Source organism: Gopherus evgoodei, unplaced genomic scaffold, assembly GCF_007399415.2.
Source record: "Gopherus evgoodei ecotype Sinaloan lineage unplaced genomic scaffold, rGopEvg1_v1.p scaffold_74_arrow_ctg1, whole genome shotgun sequence".
Lineage (NCBI taxonomy): Eukaryota > Metazoa > Chordata > Testudines > Testudinidae > Gopherus > Gopherus evgoodei.
This window is the reverse complement of record NW_022060095.1, coordinates 149498-168451: the sequence shown is the minus strand read 5'-3', so window position 1 is coordinate 168451 and position 18954 is coordinate 149498. Positions and strand designations below refer to the sequence as shown.

Sequence of the window (18954 nt, the reverse complement as noted above, 5' to 3'; positions counted from 1 at the left end):
ATATGGCTCTAGTTTCTTAAGCGCCCACACCACAGCCAGGCATTCCTTCTCAATCGCCACATAGTTTTGCTCCTGGGGTAGAAACTTCTTGCTCAGGTACACAGTGGTACACATCTCTCCTTTTTCATCATCCTGCATTAACACTGCCCCCAGTCCCATGTCTGAGGCATCGGTGAACACCATAAAGGACTTGTCAGAGTCTGGGTTTGCCAGAACTGGGCCACTGACCAGAGCCTCCTTCAGTGCACAGAGAGCCATCTGGCACTCCTTGGTCTGGACCACTTTATCTGGCTTCCCCTACTTGCATAGCTCAGTGATGGGGCCAGCTATGGCTGCTGGGGTCCCAGTGCCCTCGTTATTTGCTGGGTTCCTCCCAGCCCTTTCCCTAGGAATAGGTTGGAGGGGTCCTGGGATGCCCTTGGCAGCTGTCTGACCACTCCCAGATGGGACAGATACTGGTGCCTGCCCTTCATCTGTGGGTTGCTTCCCTCAGAGACAGGGACAGGCTCCTCCTTCTCCAGCTGGGCAATCAGCTGTTCTTTGGTGAGCCTCCCAATGTGCAGCTACCTTTGCCTGCATAGCTCGACTAGGTCGCTCTTAAGGTGCTTCTTATTCATCTTTCCACTGGCCACTCACAGGCCTGTGTGCTCTCAGCTCCCCGTGGTGTCCAGGAGGAACCCCTAGTGTGCCAGACCTTTTCCAGGTCACCACCTCTCTCCCAGGGTCAAGCTGCAGATGACTCTGCCCTGAGCCTGCTCATCACGGTCCCCAGAGGGACCCCATTACTGCAGTCCTCCTCGCTGGTCACACACTCCAAGGGGTTAAGTGTAGCTCCTCTGCACCCCAAAACCGCTCCTCTCTGAATCTTCAGCACACCGGTCCCCATCAATCCCCCTTTGTTTTACTGCAGGAAGCACCATCCACGGGGTGCAGTACATCCCATCACTGCCACAGCGTATGGGGGAATCAAAGCCCCACACCTTCACTTCCTTTCATTCACTGTGACTTTCAGCCAGCCAGTAAACCAGAAGGTTTATTAGATGACAGGAACACAGTCCCAAACAGCTTGTAGGTACAACCTGGACCCCTCAGTTAGGTCCCTTGGAGGGGGTGGGGGGAGGCAGGGAATTTAGACCCCAGCCTTGGGGTTCCCTCTGCTTCCCCAGACTGCTCCAAACTCAAACCCCCCTCCAGCAGTCTCACCCAGCCTTCCCCCAGCTCCTCCTCCAGCCTTTGTCCAGTTTCCCACCCCAACCCCCTCCTGGCTCAGGTATCATCCCTCAAGTGAAGTCATCCCCTGCTATCCCATCCCTAATGCAGACAGTCCCAGTAAAACTCTCCTGTGACATTCCCAGTGACATTCCCAGGTCAGTCTGTCCTGCTCCCTACTGTGTCACAGCCTATGTACTGAGAACGCCAAGGCTTTTCCATGCCATGTGCTGTGAAGCTTGTGTTTGGGACACAGAATGTAGATGCTGCAAGGCCAAAGGAATACAAAGGGCAGCTGCATCATATCCATTTTGTCTCCGAACCCTCTGGAGCAGCTTTTTCCACAAACTGAAGCCTTGAATGAAGGACTGAATGATCCATCCAAACTGTGGATGTGTTCCAGATGGACTTTCAAACCAGCAACTCACCAATACTGCTAAGAACCTGATATATAGATTTCAGAATGTGTCTGACTGCTTTCCCATTTAACAACTCCCTTCTTTTATAATAAACCTTTAGTTTAGATGCTAAAGGACTGGTGGGGAACATGGTATTTTATGTAAGGTTCAAAGCTGTACTGACCTGGTGACGTGGCTGACCCTTTGGGGTCAGAAGAACAGTTTGTCTATGTGCACAGAGTTTTTAAATAACCTCTCACTGTACTGGACCTAGGTGCTGATTGGGAGTCAAAACTGGGATGGAATAAACAGGGCTGTGTGATTTCTTTTTTCAGCTTTTCAATAGCGAGTTTGGGGAATCAGAAGCACAGTTTGTGACTGGTTGGTGAGTTTAACTTCAGTGTTAACCACCAGTTTTAGGAGCATCTGCCCTCCATTTTTCAGCCTGCCCTGACCTTGGCATTTTCAGTGAAGACTGCCCAAGGCACGCCAGGTCACACTAAGCACTGAAGTTAAATTAATAGATTTTTTTTTTTAATGACAAAGTTATGAAATCAAATGAACTCCTTTATTTTCTTTCATTTGAGCAGGGTTTCCAGTTTCCAAACTGAATGTGATCTCCCTGCTGGAACAAGGGGAAGAGCCATAGGTCTCAGACCTCCAGGATTCAGAGGAAAGAGAGATCCTGAGAGCTCCCTGCACAGGTGAGGAAACATTAAACCAACTCAGAATCTGTAAGTGCCTGAAGGAAACATCTGGGATCCCCTACAAAGCCCTTGGGAGGTCTGTCAATTTGTTATTGTCCCTAGCAGAGGTCATATCTTCAGGGTAAATTAGCTTATGGTTTCCTGTAGATCCTAGTAGACACCAGGCTCCTTCCCTTCTTCCCTTCCTCCTGTGAATTTGGATGTGAAGGCCAAATTGATCCCTTCCTCTCTCCTATTTATTATAAGCATATTAGATCTTTTTCAGAGGAAAAGGCAATACACTGCGTTTATTGAAGATACAACTATTAGTGCACGCGCACACATGCACACCAGTCAATGTTATAATTATCAGTCCAGATCAGTCTTGTGGCCAGCTAGGTTGATCACACGTAGGAGGAGCTGGGATCTGTTGGTTGCAACGTGATTCTCTGGGGAAGTCTAGGCAGGATGAACCTTAAGTTTCATGGCAAGGCACCCTGTTTATATAGTGATTTTCCTTCATTGTGACCAATGAGTTTTGCACTGCCATGCTGTAATCAATTGTTGTTTGATGAGTGCTTGTTTTCTTAACTTGTTCTTCTCATCCTTTATCTTTTTCTTCCATCTAGTTCCTCAGGGAGTTATCCCAGGCTGGTTTTGATCAGAGCTGGCTTGTCCCCATGGATAGGTGCATGTCTCATCTTTAGAGTCATCAGCCTACTTCCTTTGACATTTCAGTAGGGGTGTGTTGCAGCCTCTTGGTGTCCTTGCATCTGTCTTTGGTTCCTCCCTCGTACATTTGGTTTAGCGATGGCCTTCACACTTCTCTCTTAATACCTACATTTCTCATTCACATACAAAACAGAATTAATTTACACACAACATTTTGAACGGGAATACCAAATTGCAGTGCAAAAGAAAACAATCACGGCATTCTTTTACTTCTTTTAAAATGCTAAACCGACAACAGATTGGTGACCCTCAAAGATCTGTTACTGCCTTGAAATCAGTCCAGACACAGTTTCTGGCTAATATATCTCTACCCATTGGCCCATTAGGCCATTCCTTTCTGTTGTTCAAAAAAGGGGGAGGGGGGGTTGGTAGAATATGATCAAATCCTAAACCAATACATTAAATACATGCTACGTTCTTATTCTTTATCCTTCATTCTAAATTATATAAAATACAAACATAAAATCCTACAACTACATTTGGGGGAAGAGTTTGTGGGAGTCCAGTTCCTGATTTTTTATTTGACCTCTCTCCAGCACTTATTTTGGCTTGGCCTTCCCCTTTCCATCTCTGTCTCAGGTTTCTGTCTCTATCACAGCAGGTGATGCAATGGTATGTGACAAAGAGGAATAGAATTCTCAGAAGGAAAATGTTTAGGAAGTGGATAAACACAGAATTATCTCAAAGATAAAAAAAGCAATGTAACCAGGAGTCATGATCAGGGACAATCTTGTGAGATTCAGCACAAATCAGAAAGAGAGCATGTAAAAGCAGCAAAGAATCCTGTGGCACCTTATAGACTAACAGACATTTTGGAGCATGAGTTTTCATGGGTGAACACTCACTTCATTGGATGCATGTCACGAAAGCTTATGCTCCAAAATGTCTGTTAGTCTATAAGGTGCCACAGGATTCTTTGCTGCTTTTACAGATCCAGACTAACACGGCTACCCCTCTGATACCAAAGACAGCATGGAAACCATCCAGGGGAGAAAGTGAGTAAATGTATTTGCTGTCAGAGAACTCTGAAGGACATCAAGCAAACAACAAAGAAGGAAATCCTCATGAGAGAGAGAAAAATACACATTCACTGAGTGTGGGGAAAACTTACGTGACTATTCAGCCATTATAAAGCATCAGAGAATCTGCACAGGGGTAAGGCCCTATAAATGCAGTGAGTGTGGGAAATGCTTCACTAAGAGCTCAGCTCTTTCTGAACATCAGCAAATCCACACAAGGGAGAGACCCTATGAATGCAGTGAGTGTGGGAAAACCTAGTCTTGGCACTCGGCCCATGTTAGCCATCAGAGAATCTGCAAGGGAGAGCAACACCATAAAAACATCTAGGGCTAGCAATACCTCTTTTTATTTAAATAATTTTCCTGATTCCCACACAGTAACTTTAACACTGTTTGAACTGTTTACAGCACCGTTATCCCTCAGCTTGCCCAGATGAGTGGCCCATTTTTTGCTATTTTCCTTGTTTTGAGGTGGACCCATTTGTCCTTTATATCAGCTCCATTGTCCCATAAGTAATTCAAGTCTGCCCTTCCTATCAGGAGCCAGGAAGCACCACATTTATAGCATTCCTCCAAATCAGAGTTGTTAGAGTCACCAATGATACAGTTTGTATCATTGCTAATTGTTCTCACGTTGCTCTGGGTTGTACTGAAGAACAGTTATATTGGGAACTTTTCAAATTATATATAAATGAAGAGAGCCGGGCCAGGGAAAGTGTCATTTCAGCCTCTGTGACACTGGAAGGATTAAAATTGTGGTGGTGAAGCAGCACCTTGTGCTCAGGTTCTGGGATATCCTTTTCTGCAAAGAATTCAAACTTTTATGTAAATAGTTTAATTTGTGAAACGTTCCCATTTCTATTTTTATTTTTTAAATGCAGTATACCAATGGGCTAAGGCAACCCACCATGGAGTAAAGGCCTGTCCATTTTGATTCTACTGAGTGAGCCCTTTCCCCCCATTTTAAGGTTCCCTTCTTAACTGTTTTGTAATAGTGTGGCTGCCATGGCCATCTTATTAGCTGCCAAGCATTCATTTGTATAACAAAAGGCTGTGATTCATCAGGGAAACGCAGGGCTGGGGTTGTGAGAGCCTTCTGTGTAGCAGGGTTAAAGCTGAGTCCTTCTCTTCTCCCCATTCCTCTTTTGTCTTTTTTTAATCAGTTTCCACACTGGGTGAGTTATTTTAGCATATTTATAGATATGGTCTAAGAAAATTAAATCCTCCTAGCAGTATTCTTAAAGAGTGGGCGTCGGTAGGGACCGACATTTCTATGAGTGCCCTTACCTTCCTCTGATCTACCTGTCTCCCATCTTGTCCTTTGATTAGACTTCTTTGTGCTGCAATTTTTGGATAGTTCTTTGCTTCCTTTATCAGTTAGGTAATTTGCATTAACAGACGCTTTTTGGCTTGCTTTTGGATTTAAAGCCATTAGCAGCTTAGAAACTCTTTCTTAAAAGGGACACAGTCAACTTCCACCAGAGTTTTGATTACGTTTCACTCCTGCTTCTTAAAAACACACAGCGATCTGAAAAAGAAAATACAACCTATTGTGGGGTCCTTCTGGAGCCCTAATAAGATTTTAATTAAGTAATATGGTATGTGTTTGCATTTCTTTTACCCTTTCTACAATATACACTGCATATATTTTGGGGAAAATGCACATTCCTTGCATAGTTTAATTTGTATAATATTAGCCATATTAATTTTTACATAAAGTGTAACATTCTTTTATGCTCAAAATTTTTATATACTCTTATCAAAGCGACACTTTGATTACATAGAGCTATCCTAAGGCTCAGTGTGGGGCACTGCATACATTTTTTATTTTTTTACAAAAAGAAAAATCCATAATCCCCTCCTCCCCCCCATTCTCCTGGTTTTAACTGCCCTGCTGCAGCCATGACTTTGGTCTTTTAAAAATATATTGAACTTATAAAGCATTAAGGTACTGTAAAGGTTAAACGCTAAATACCAGCTCAAACGCCACTTATTACCTGTGTCTGGCAAAAAATGTTTCTCCATTTTGCAACTTTGAATGAAAGATTCAAATGGATTTTAGTGGTATTATTTAAAACCAAAACCAATTCATCTTAAACCTGCAAAACAAGAATTTTACAAATGCAAGTGTTGGTTTAGGTTCTAAATACTCCACATATTTACACAATATATTTATACACACTTTTGTCCCCTTAACCTTCCTTACACTGCTTTTAATTTTTACACAGCTGTACATAGACTACATTTGTGGGCAGTTATGTTCCAATAGAAACCCCTTGTGTTCTTTTAGCAACTTTGAAATCATTTGACTATGAACAATTTAGTCAGATTGTCTCTTTGCCTGGCTTATTTACAGCCCTTCCTTTGGACAAGGGCTCAGTTTCCCTTCAGAATGGCTGCAAAGAAACCAAGAGTTCTTTCTATAACTTTTCTTTTTTTAACTTTGTAACATTCAACTGCTTAATTCCCTCCAGCCTCTGCAGAGGGAACTTCTCACTCTTTGAAATCTCTTGCTTATCTCCCTGTTGGAGAAAAACTCAGTTCTTACTTTTAGTTTGGGTGCAGCAAAATCAAATACTTTATTATTTCTCAAGCAATATTAATTGAGGGAGGGAGTGCCCTAGGACACTGGGTTGCCCCAGTCCCAGACAGGTCTCTCCACAGGTAAACAATTACAGCAAGCATTTATACCTTTGTTACAGACAATAGCAAGCAATATTACAGACAATGATGAGGAACAGATGCATTTTGTTTATGCATAGGCCATCCTGCTATCTTATTTTTCTCAGCTTCTGGGCGCCAGCCTACGTACTTAATTATCAGTGCAAGGTCGTAATAACGTCTCACACAGTTCTTTTCTGCTCGCCTCACACAATCCTCGCTTCTACAAGTCTCACATCATTAGGGTTACAGCTGGCCTAACTCTTGTTAACAGACTGACATGCATTAAGATCCCCTACAAATCCTTGTCAATTCTTTCCCTTCTTCCACACTCCCCCCTTTTGTACTTGTAGTACAACAGATATTCTCAAATCTCTATTTGCATTAAGTCATGGATTTCTGATTTTGCATCAGATGTTTCAACCTTAGGGGTTTTCATTGGATGAAATGACAATGCATGATTAGCATGGACATGAAAGGCATTACTATTATTACATCTTTAACAACAACATAATCCTAAACTAACTAACAGCAATGCAAGCAATAATATACTCAGAGCAAGCATATGATGAGGTTGTTGTACAATTCTGGTTACAAAGCATAATATATCATACTTAGTACACAAAGTAGACATTCTATAAGCTGTATGAAAGGCATTCTTTTCAGCTTGATATATATTCTGAAGTATGTGAATTTGTCCTTGTAATTCAGAGATTATTTGAACCTCTGGTAACACTTCCTGGACACTACGGTACTAACAAGTGATGGTCACATAAACACTACCTTATACTGGAAACTTATGGACCACTATACTTACCGACATGCCTCCAGCTTTCACCCAGACCACACCACATGATCCATTGTCTACAGCCAAGCTCTAAGATACAAGTGCGTTTGCTCCAACCCATGAGACAGAGACAAACACCTACAAGATCTCTATCAAGCATTCTTACAACTACAGTACCCACCTGCTGAAGTGAAAAGACAGATTGACAGAGCCAGAAGAGTACCCAGAAGTCACCTACTACAGGACAGGACCAACAAAGAAAGGAACAGAACGCCACTAGCCGTCACCTTCATCCCCCAACTAAAACCTCTCCAGCGCATCAAGGATCTAAACCAATCCTGAAAGATGATCCCTCACTCTCACAGATCTTGGGAGACAGGCCAGTACTCGCTTACAGACAGCCCCGCAACCTGAAGCAAATACTTACCAGCAACCACACAACAAAAACACTAACCCAGGAACCTATCCTTGCAACAAAGCCCATTGCCAACTCTGTCCACATATCTATTCAGGGGACACCATCAGAGGCCCTAATCACATCAGCCACGTTATCAGAGGCTCGTTCACCTGCACATCTACCAGTGTGATATATGCCATCATGTGCCAGCAACGCGCCTCTGCCATGTACATTGGCCAAGCCGGACAGTCTCTATGTAAAAGAATAAATGGACACAAATCAGATGTCAAGAATTATAACATTCAAACACAGTCAGAGAACACTTCGATCTCCCTGGTCACTCAATTACAGACCTAAAAGTCGCAATATTACAACAAAAAAACCTTGAACAACAAACTCCAATGAGAGACTGCTGAATTGGAATTAATTTGCAAACTGGACAACATGAAATTAGGCTTGAATAAAGACTGGGAGTGGATGGGTCATTACACAAAGTAAAACTATTTCCCCATGTTTATTTCCCTCCCCTACTGTTACGCACACCTTCTTGACAACTGTTGGAAATGGGCCATCCTGATTATCACTACAAAAGTTTTTTTTCTCCTGCTGATAATAGCTCACCTTAACTGATCACTCTTGTTATAGTGTGTATGGCAACACCCATTTTTTCATGTTCTCTGTGTATATATATATATCTTCCTGCTGTATTTTCCTCTGCATGTATCCGATGAAGTAGGTTTCATCCCACAAAAGCTTATACTCAAATAAATTTGTTAGTTTCTAAGGTGCCACAAGTACTCCTTGTTCTTTTTGCAGATAAATTAATGGAAGTTAAGTCCATTAATGGCTATTAGCCAGGCTAGGTAAGGAATGGTGTCCCTAGCCTCTGTTTGTCAGAGGTTGGAGAGGGATGACAGAAGAGAGAGCACTTGATCATTACCTGTTAGGGTCCCTCCCTCTGGGGCCCTATCATTGGCCACTGTTGGCAGATAGGATGCAGGGTTGGATGGACCTTTGGTCTGACCCAGTATGGCCATTCTTATGTTCTTATGAAGGGAGGGGCAGAGCACTCCAACAGAGTTTCTGTAGTGTAGTGGTTATCATGTTTATCTAACACACAAAAGGTCCCTGCTTTAAAACCAGCAGAAACATGCTGGCTTAATTTTCCCAGCTTCTACTGTCCTGTCCCTGCTAGTGTAGGAGCAGCAGTAATTTCTATGTGATGTATGACCTGTATGCTCAAAAGGTCAGTTATACTTTCCTCCCTCCTGCTTTTGTCTCCTCTCCCTCTGAATGCCTGTGAAGTGGCTTTCCTTTTCCCCCTCTCCCTCGCACCTGGAATGCTTGTGAGATGAATGGGCTGGTTGAAGAGCAGAAGAGCTCCCAGTAGACAAGGTGTCTCAGACTCTGATTAGGCAGCACTCCCACACTCAGAGCATGGACACTGCCCAAGGTGGACTGTGACCCACCAGATGCAGCGAAGTCATCTCTAGTTGCAGGCCATGAGGAGCAGCTCCTTAAAAGGAGAAGGGGCCATGTGCTCAGAAGTGCACTCACAAGCTTGTACCTCCAGTGAGTGCCCTTCACCCAGACCGCCTGGCCAGTGGTTTGCCACGTTGCATTTCATTGTGCCTCAGGAAGACTTACCTTCATCACACAGCCCATCACTGCGCTATGGGACACTTACCTTGCTGAATCCTGACATCTCCAGTCATGGGAGTGTGAGTATGTGAGTGTGAGTGTGACACATCCCCCCCACCTTCTTTCGAGCTTAGCTGTCAGTATAATAAATGTGCTGCTTTCTGCCAGACTCTGGTGGGTCATTAGTCCTCCCTATGCTTACTAGCTGGCCCAATTTTGGGTAACACCTGTGATAACCCTAACCACTGCATGACAGAGGGTGGTTAAATGAGCTGAGAAAGAGACTTGGCAGCAGCAGAGGAAAGCTAGAGGATCTGGGCCAGTCACCTTTTGGAGCCTTGTGGCTTGGTCTCCTCTGCCCTGGGAAGTTGGCCTATGGAGACCGGCTCTTCCTGCTAGCCTCCTTTGCGTGACTTGCCAAAGGAGGAGGTGAGGCAGGAATGGGGCAAAAGAGGAAAGTCGAGCTGAGGAAGGTAGGGCAGAAGCTAAGTGCCTCAGTGTGGTTAAGTGGGGTTAGTAGAGCGTCACCATTTGTTCTGCAAAGCTGGGGAGGCGCAATTGGCTGCGGAGAGATAGAATCCTGTGTCTCCCTCTTGGCTTCCCAGAGATGGCTACTTGCAGCCCAGGAGAGGAAGGATGGCTGTGGGTGAAAGGAAGACAAGCAAAGCTATGGGAGGAAATTTGGGTGCGGGCTCTGTGCTGGGAGAGGGAGTTGGGCTGCAGGAGGGCTGGCGCTTACCCTGGGCAGTGAGACTCCCAAAGTGACTGGTACGCACAACCCTGTGGCAGCAGCTCCTAGGTTGGCGGGGCGAGGGGGTCTCCGTGCACAGCTGCTTGCAGGCGCTGACCCCCGAGCTCCCATTGGCTGCAGTTCCTGGCCAATGGGAGTTGCGGTGTTGGTACTTGGGGTAGGGGCAGCACATGGAGACACTCCCCCCACCCCAAAGGATGCTGAGACATGCCAGCCACTTCTGGGAGTGGCATGGAGAAATAGAGGCAGAGTGGGCTGGGAGCCACCTTAGTGCTGCTGGCACATCTCTGCACACCCATTGGGGAAGGGTAGCAGAGGGCCTCCATGCGCGTCTGGGGTAGGGGCAGAGCACAGAGCTGCCTCCACTCCCGGGTCTATTACAGGAGTGGGTGGGTGGGATCTTTTGGCCTGCAAGGTGCAGCAGGTTGGACTAGATGATGGCACTGGTCCCTTCTCACCTTAAAAGCTCTGAGTCAAAAAGGGAGAGGGAAGCAAAGGAAAAAAAATTAAAAAATAAATTAAACATTGTAATGCCAGGATGACTCTACCTGCTCACTGTATAGTCCTGCCCCTTTCTTCCTCCCCTGTGTGTTTAATGACCTACAGGACATTGATTCTCTCATTCCATTGATAAACTGGTATAATGTGACTGAAATTAAACCAATTCCTAGCAGAGAAAACATCACATCACTGCATTGGCTGGGAACTGAACCCAGGTCAACTGCTTGGAAGGCAGCTATGCTCACCACTATACCACCAATGCATTTGGCAAAAGTACCACTTATACTTGCCCAATGAGGCTAGACCAGAACTGAGGCATTTTCCTGCCTGTTAAAACGTACTTGATTCTCATCACTAAAAAAAAACCACCTCCATTTTCACCTGGGTTTGAATCATCAGCCTTTCAATTAGGCCACCAAAGTTGTTATTCACAGACACAGGTACCTACCTACTTCCCAAGCTTGTCTATGAAGAAGCTAGAGGGGTACAACTAGCTAGTATGGGAGGTGCACTGCTGGGGTTATGAGTTCAGGCCTCACTCAGAGCATCAGTTTCCATTAGCCATGGAGCTTCCCCCACATACTTCATCTAATTCCTATGGAAAGTGCCATATGAGGGTGATGAGAGTAAATTCTAAACTCTGAAATGCAGAGGTTGGCCCAGAGATTGGGATAAGGGGTTTGAAGAGAAAAAGCTCTAAGAGTATAAAACCAGATAGTCTCCAGGGGCAGGTACGGTATAACTCCTCAACAGGGAACCATTTGGGGGAGCGGGGTTCACTTCCTCTGTTAAATGTCCTAAGAGGTATTTTAAGGTGAAGATAACGCCATGGCTAACAGGTGGCAGGCATATCCTGGGTTAAAGAAAGAAAGAGACTTGGGTTAATAGTCGGAAGATTTATGTTACCGTCACTGTCTGACCCCCCTTCAGTTCGGAGCAGATTTGTACTTTTCTGTGTGTAATGCATGACTCCAGGAGAGCAGGGGCAGCTGTTTTCATGGCAGAGAGCCTGGCACTTAGGAGACTTTCTTGACTTGCTGTTTTGAAGGAATTCAGTAAAATAACGGTGGAGCTACAATGTCCGGTCCAAAATTTCAGTCCACCCAGTGCAAAAATGCTATTTTAGGATCTAAACAGGAGGCTTCCAGCACTAGGACACCTGACCAGAGAGCTCAGTGCAGGTGGAACAGCTGCTGACTCTGAGGGTCCTAGGCTAAATCTACTTTCAGGGGGAAGGGTTTTGATGTATTTGATGGAAAGTGAGCACCAGCTACCAGGGGAGAAGCCCTGAGAGTCGCTGCCACTCCAGCTGCTGCGGGGGGTAAGGAGGGAGCCCCAGGGGGTCAGCCACTTCTCCAGCCACCCCGGGAGTGCTGCTGGGGGCCAACTAGCTGCAGCTGCTCCCATTGCCCTTGGAACAACTGGTCACATTGGCCGTTGCTTGGGCGGCCCTGGAGTGAGCCACAGTGGCCACTATAGAAGTCATGGAGGTCACACTAAGTCACAGAATCCATCACTGCCACAACCTCCGTGACAGACACTGATCCTTTACAATGAGACAAACTCCTCCCTGCTGTGACTGCAGTTCCTGGAAGGAAAGAAAAGAACAGGAAGTGAAAAGAGAAGGAAAAAAAGAGACTCCTTGTCACCTCTCTCCCCTGCTCCCTTCCCTTTATATTCTATAATCCCATCTCACTGGGTTCCCTGTGCTGGTGCCATGGGGGTAACATTAGAGTTCTAAGGATTTGGAGAGAGAGGAAGGGGGCTCTTCACTTCTCAACAATTCACACAAATTTGTCTTTGGGATGAAATTTCTCCTGTGGGGCCTCTCAGTCAGAGCTCTATCCCACTCCCTTTAGTGGGGGAAAGGGGTAATTTTTAGTATTTTTATTTTGAAGTGTTTGGCTTAACTGTGATCTTTTCTTTCCCTAACTGTATTGTAATTTTGCATTTATTTTTATTGTGCCTCCATTTTGTTCATGTCATTGTAATTGTAACAGCAAAGGAACCCGCAGGAGCAAAAACTGACCACAAACTTAACTTCCCCATCATGCGGGAACAGATAAACATTGCACACAGCTGGAATCATAACACGGAAGGCAAGGGGATGGGAGATGCAGGTTTCCAAGTGTTCTGTCTTTCTCAGATGACACATTCCAGCCCCTTGTACATCTCCATCCTGTATGACCTGCTGGACTTTGACACATATATTGTTTCATTCCATTGATAATGTGATTGTAACACAATGTGACTGAAATTAAATCACTTCCAGACAACGAACCAACAAATGACAAAAGCCATTACTACAGTGGCTAGGAATTAAACTCAGGTTAATTGCTTAGAAGGTAGCTAGGTTCACCACTATACCACCAATGCCCCACACCCAGCCCAGTCCTAGGAGAGGGGAACTGAAGCTCAATTTCAATCATAGAAAAATCTTGCCTGAATAGGGCACAGCTTGTTTTAAAGACAAGGGTTGTGTTTGTTCCTGGTACATAGAGAGGGGCTGGATAGTGCTGTATCCAGTCCCCAAAGTCTGGGAGGACAAGGAACAAATTCAGGCTGCCAGTGACCTGCAGGAGGGAGATGAATTTTTTTGACTGTGATGGATGCTTTGTCCTAAAGGCCTTTGTCAGCCCCCTCCCAGTGACTGTTTGGTACAGGAATGCAGCCCTGCTCCTGGGTGTCTCCTGTGGAAAGAATGTTTCTGTGCAAAACACCAAAGCTTGTAAACAGAAGAGGGAAAGGAAATGGCCACACAATGGGACCGGGACATAAGGAATGAAACCTCAACTACTTCTCCCATGTGCATCGACTTTGAACCTTGTTGTTTGTAGTTTTGTTGCATTCATGTTGGTCCCAGGACATGAGACACAAGGGGGAGGGGGTCAGATAATATCTTTTAAAAGACCAAGGAAGGGAGTGTTATTTACTCCTTCTCAGGATAACACAAGAAGTAGGAGGGTCACCAAATGAAATGAATAGGCTGCAGGTTTGAAATGAACAAAAGGAAGTATTTCTTCACACAATGCACAGTTAACCTGGGGAACTCTTTGCAGAGGGTGTTGTGAAGGCCAAGACTAGAAGAGGGTTCAAAACTGGACTAGGTAAGTTTATGGAGGATAGGCCCATCAATGGCTACTATCCTGCATGGGCCAGGATGATGTTCCAATCCTCTCTGTGTCAGAAGCTGGGAATGGATGACAGGGAATGGATCACTTGATTACTTGTTCTGTTCATTCTCTTTGGAGCACCTGGCATTGGACACTTTCAGAAGACAGGCTAGTGGGATCGATGGATCCTTGCTGTGACTTAATATGGCCGTTCTTATGTTCTAACTTCTATTTGTGGAAGAGACAAACTTTGGGGCTACACAGAGCTGAAGAAGAGTTCCAGGTTAGCTCCACAGCTTGTCTCTTTCACCAAGAGAGGTTGATCCTCTACAAGCTCTTACCCTTCCCGGTCTTGTCTCTTTTGGACTCTGAAAAGTGTTTTTTCTCAACTCCCTTTGGACAGAAGTTAAGTTTTCCCTCTGGAAAACCATAACATGGAAGCACTTATTATTGTGATACTAGGATGAAAAGATTATTTAATATTATAAATAAATGAAACTAAACCTGAGCTTCCTGTTTTGAAACTGCTTTTCCCAACTCAGTTCCAAATTCTCTTCTAGAAAGGCTTCCAAGATGCCTGCCCATGCCAGCAGAAGTGGCAAGGAGAAATCTGATGAGGTTCAACAATTACAAGTGCAGAGTCTTGCACTTAGGATGGAAAAATCCCATGCACTGCTACAGACTAGGGACCGAATGGCTAGGCAGCAGTTCTGCAGAAAAGGACCTCGGGGTTATAGTGGACAAGAAGCTGGATATGAGTCAGTGTGCCCTTGTTGCCAAGAAGGCTAATGGCATTTTGGGCTGCATAAGTAGGGGCAAGGCCAGCAGATCAAGGGACGTGATCGTTCCCCTCTATTCGGCATTGATGAGGCCTCAGCTGGAGTAGTGTGTCCAGTTTGGGCCCCACACTACAAGGAGGATGTGGAAAAATTGGAAAGAGTCCAGAGGAGGGCAACAAAAATGATTAGTGGGCTGGAGCACATGACCTTAACCCTTACCCAGTCAGTCCTCAGCCTGTAGCAGTGCATAGGATTCTTCCATCCCAAGTGTAGGACTCTGCACTTGTCCTTGTCAAAATCCTCCAGATTTCTTTTGGCTCAATCCAGCAATTTGTCTAGGTCACTTTGGACTCAATCTCTACCCTCCAGCGCTTGGACTCTTTACATGCTTTCACAGATCAAAGAGCACATGTTCCATGATTTCACAGGGCAGAGTTTTAGGGCTATTTTGAGTCAGAAAACTATGCCATAGAGTGCTATCCCCATGGGGATTTCACAGGTGGATCAACACAGATGTACAGTGTGACCTTTCTCAGGGTGCTGAGGGCTATGAGCTTCCTTGTTGCCATCTGCCACTAGGAAGAGGGACTTTTGCATTTGGAAGCTGGATGTTAGCGACCAAACTCATCTAGCCTGTAAGACACTCAAGCAACCTCCTCAGAGCCACAGCAGCCCTGCCAGTTGTCAATAGAGGCACCCTAACCCATGAGTTCCTTTAATGTGACCCCCCCACCCCCCCCCCGGGGTACAGCCTCGATCACCAGATACTCAGAGAAATCCCAGATCCTCCCTTCCTGAAAAACCGGTATATCCCAGGTTACCAGTTTTACTGTAGACCATTGCTCCTGTCAAGGTTCTTCCCCACTCTGAACTTTAGGGTACAGATGTGGGGACCTGCATGGACACTTCTAAACTTAATCACTAGCTTAGATCTGGCATCTCTGCCACCATCCAGAATTCCAGTGTCTGGAGCACTCCCTGTCCCCACAAAACTTTCCCCTCCCTGGATAGCCTGCAGGGACTTCACCAATTCCCTAGTGAACATAGATCCAACCCCCCTGGAATTTAAAACAAGGAGAAATTAATCATCCCCCCTCCTTTCCCCCCACCAATCCCTGGTGAGTCTAGACCCAATCCGCTTGGATCTAAAAACAAGGAAAAAATCAATCAGGTATTAAGAAAAAGGCTTTTAATTACAGAAAACAAATGTAAAAGAAAAACTCTCTGGGAGAGATTAGCATACCAGCTACTCTCACAGACAACAGATTCAAAACACAGAGGATATTCCCCTGGGCACAAATTTAGAAAAAATACCCAAATACCCAATTTTTGATAATTCCCTTAATTTGCATAAGAGAGATTACAAACAAATAAACATAAACCTATTTATTCCTTTCTAAAACTTATTACTCTGATAAGAGGCTGGTTCCTTGATCTTTTTCACTCTGGCTGAAAACTGAAAACTCTAAAACAAAGGAAAAAGTTCCCTCCTTCCATTTGAAACATCTCGTTCCTCCATTGGTTCCTCTGGTCAGGTGTTAGCTAGGCTAGGTGAACTTTTTAACCCTTTACAGGTAAAAGAGGCATTAACCCTTAACCATCTGTTTATGACAGCTCCTGTATCACACACAGCACTTGAGTACTTACAAAGAAATGGACATTGAAACAACAAAACACAACCTACACTTTTTAGTGGTTACCTTTCCTATCTCAGTAGATTCTCACCTCACACTTCAGTATACTGCAGTGGTCACTAGTCCCTAGGAGCCAGGGCCCTGCTTTTCATGAAGCACCACTGGCCACGAGGGATCTCCTTGGTGAATGGACCCAGAGTGTTTTTCTCCACCCTCTTATAAACTGAATCAGTTTTTTGTCTTTATGCACAGAAAGGACGATCTACTCATTGTCATATTGTCCTTTCACTTCCACAGGATTTCGATGTTGCTAGTTTGTCTTTGATAGATTTCCATTGGCTTTTCTGGGTTGGTGTAAAGGTTGACAATTGAGCAACACATCGCATAACTGGCTAACATGGGACATGTGACAATTCCCTCCCACATGAACGGGACATCCCCACCAAGACCAATGATTGGGGTGACTCACTTTCATTACAATACCAGATGGACATCTTTTACCACGTACTTGCATTACTCCTTCAATATGACTCATACACATCTCTCACAGTGAATAGGAGTATCAATAATTTACAAGCTATTTTCAGCTGAGGTCTCACTGCTATGCTTCCTGAATAAATAGAATAAAATCAGTATTAGGTGTGGCAAGTCTGAAAGATCTGAGACAGGAGTTGCCTGTGAATAAGTGAGCCCTTTGCCAATTGGCACTAATGAGCTTTTGTCACAGATGCACTGAGCTATACAGTCACACTCTGCGATAATAGAAAGGCCAGCACCTCTCCTAGCTATTGGGTCATTGGTCACCATATCTTCCTTTATTGGGGTGGAAACAAAGAAGTGAGTGAGTTCTCTTTCAACTCCAATTCTTTCCAAATCCTTGGTCTTGGTGCGGGTAAATTTACAGTTCTCTGCAGTAGAATCCTTTACAGAATCACTCAACAGTATCAGCAGTATTAAAAAAGAACGGCTTCCCAAAACATGCTCAGCTTTTCTTTAATCTGGTGGCACAGGTCCAGGCAGGGGACTGGATATAGGGCTAGATTAGAGTCTATTACTTACCAGAGCTGGAGATTCTATTAGAAAATAACTATTTTTCTGCAACTATTAGACTTACAACACTGATTTCATTTTATACACATTTTTAGCACCTACACAGGATAAATTCAACTAAACCCTCACTTCTATTTCCTCAACAACTGTGTCATGAAGGGCAGCATCTCCCATAATATAGGGTAAGTTAGGAGAAATCTTCTGTAGGGCCTGGGTTACAAATGCTTTAGGAACCAAATACATGTGCATTTTACCTACTTCAAAATCATCCAATGTGGAATTCTCTCCCCAGATCATCTGAGACAATACTGTCTTCAACAACGGAACTACATATGATCATATGCACTTCCTCCAGTTAGCTGGGGTTCTGCTGCTGTTCCCTTTTTCTGAGTGGAGATTTTAAATCACTACTGTTTCGTTGTTAGCATGTGCAGTATATTGGAGAGTTCGTTCCTGTTGACAGAACTGCACTTGAACTTTCCCCATGTCATCATGGAGGGATGGGGGAAAAGCAAAACTGAAGTGAAAAATGATGAGTTTAGTAAATTGTCATTTGTCTTAAATTCTCCAATAAATCTGAGCTACATGCTATCAAACAGAACTAATATACAACTGAGTGACGAAATAGCCTTCAGGAGAGATAGAATACATGACAACGAAAGTGTCAAGTCAAATTCCGGACCAGGTTACATCTGATTATTCAGAATCGGGACAAGAGATTCTCCCATCGCATTCTCCTCTGATTCATTCAAACCTGCTTCACTCAGCACTGTCTCAATAGTCAGTTATGTTATTGACAACATTTTTACTATCCTAGCATCCAAATAATTGGGCCGGGGGGGGGGGGACAGACACCTAGACAGAAGTGGCTTTGCCAACAGATGGAACCTGCAATTTTTACTCCAAATGATCACACTGTATTTGGGATCCATTTGAATTCTCCTTCCAGGTCTTTGACACTTTTATTGCCAGTCACAATGACTCTGATTTAGGATTAAAGGAGTGAAAGCATCATGTCCAACCACAGACAGCTGAGAACTGTTCCTCACAGGACACTGAGAAGTGGATGGGCAGAATGTGATGAAGATAAACTCTGCATGGCTCAGAAAAAGGGTATCAGTTCTGCAGTGATGGGGAAGGAGGAAATCTCTGAGTCACCCCATCCCCTTCCAGTGTCACAGAGGCTGAAATGACCCCTTTTCCCCTGCCCCTGCTCCTCTTCATTTAAATATAATTTGAAAAGTTCCCAGTATAACTGCTCTTCAGCACAACCCAGAGCAACATGAGATCAACTGGAAATGATACAATCTGTATTACTGTTGACTTTAACATTAACTTTGCAATAGAAGGAATGGTATAAATGTGATGCTCCCTCTTTCTGGATAGGAAGGGCATACTTGAAGTAGTCATGGGATACTGGAGTTGATAGAAAGGACAAATGAGTCCACCCTCAAAACAGGTCAAACGGCAAAAGGCAAAAATCGGTCACTCATCTGGACAAGTTGAGGGATAACGGTGCAGCAAACAGTTCAAACAGCTTTAAAAGTTAGTATGTGGGAATCAGGAAAAGTATTAAAGAAAAAAAGTATGGATAAG

General features: G+C 44.5%; 1 long non-coding RNA gene and 1 other non-coding gene across 2 annotated transcripts; both read right to left on the bottom strand.

Annotated features, from left to right (window-relative positions):
• Nucleotides 1-2320: 2320 nt before the first annotated feature.
• On the bottom strand, nucleotides 2321-6141 carry LOC115643869. The gene is made up of 3 exons (XR_003998390.1): nucleotides 6042-6141; nucleotides 5332-5572; nucleotides 2321-3130 (listed from the first exon to the last, which is right to left on the bottom strand). It is a non-coding gene; the product is annotated as an uncharacterized LOC115643869 (long non-coding RNA).
• Nucleotides 6142-10972: 4831 nt separating this feature from the next.
• TRNAG-UCC lies at nucleotides 10973-11044 on the bottom strand. Its single transcript has one exon. It is a non-coding gene; the product is annotated as a tRNA-Gly (tRNA).
• Between the last annotated feature and the right edge of the window lie 7910 nt (nucleotides 11045-18954).